The following is a 382-nucleotide window of genomic DNA, read 5'->3' as shown; positions in this document are numbered from 1 at the left end:
GCAGGGGCCGGGCGGCGGCGGCCGGGCCTCTGTGTCCTCGGACTCCAGCGGCCCCGGCGGCCCTGAGGTGACCCCCCGCCAGCCCGAGGGCGCCCGCAGGCAGGCAGGGGCCCTGCAGAGGGAGATGAATGCCTTGTTCGTTCAAAAGCTGGAGGAGATTAGGAGTAAATCCTCCATGCTCTCCACCGGTAAGACCAGACGCTCCTCGGTGGCGTCCTCTGTGCCGTCCCCCACGCCGCCCCTCGGCATGGCCTGGGCCGGGGGTCCCTGCTGCGCTTCGTGTCCAGAACCATCGCCTCCATGTGCTCGTAATGGCTTCATTTCCCGTTGCTCCCTGCTTGCCTGAGGGTCCCTGTAGCCACCAGCACCCCTTCCCTGCCTG

The 382-nt window shown here is 68.3% G+C and overlaps 1 protein-coding gene across 1 annotated transcript in view; it reads left to right on the top strand.

Annotated features, from left to right (window-relative positions):
• PLCH2 (phospholipase C eta 2) overlaps positions 1-382 on the top strand; it is a 64533-nt gene that overhangs the window by 62036 nt on the left and 2115 nt on the right.

The sequence above is a fragment of the Crocuta crocuta genome, unplaced genomic scaffold (genome assembly GCF_008692635.1).
Source record: "Crocuta crocuta isolate KB4526 unplaced genomic scaffold, BGI_CrCroc_1.0 scaffold13, whole genome shotgun sequence".
NCBI lineage: Eukaryota > Metazoa > Chordata > Mammalia > Carnivora > Hyaenidae > Crocuta > Crocuta crocuta.
This window is presented reverse-complemented; position numbering and strand designations above follow the sequence as displayed.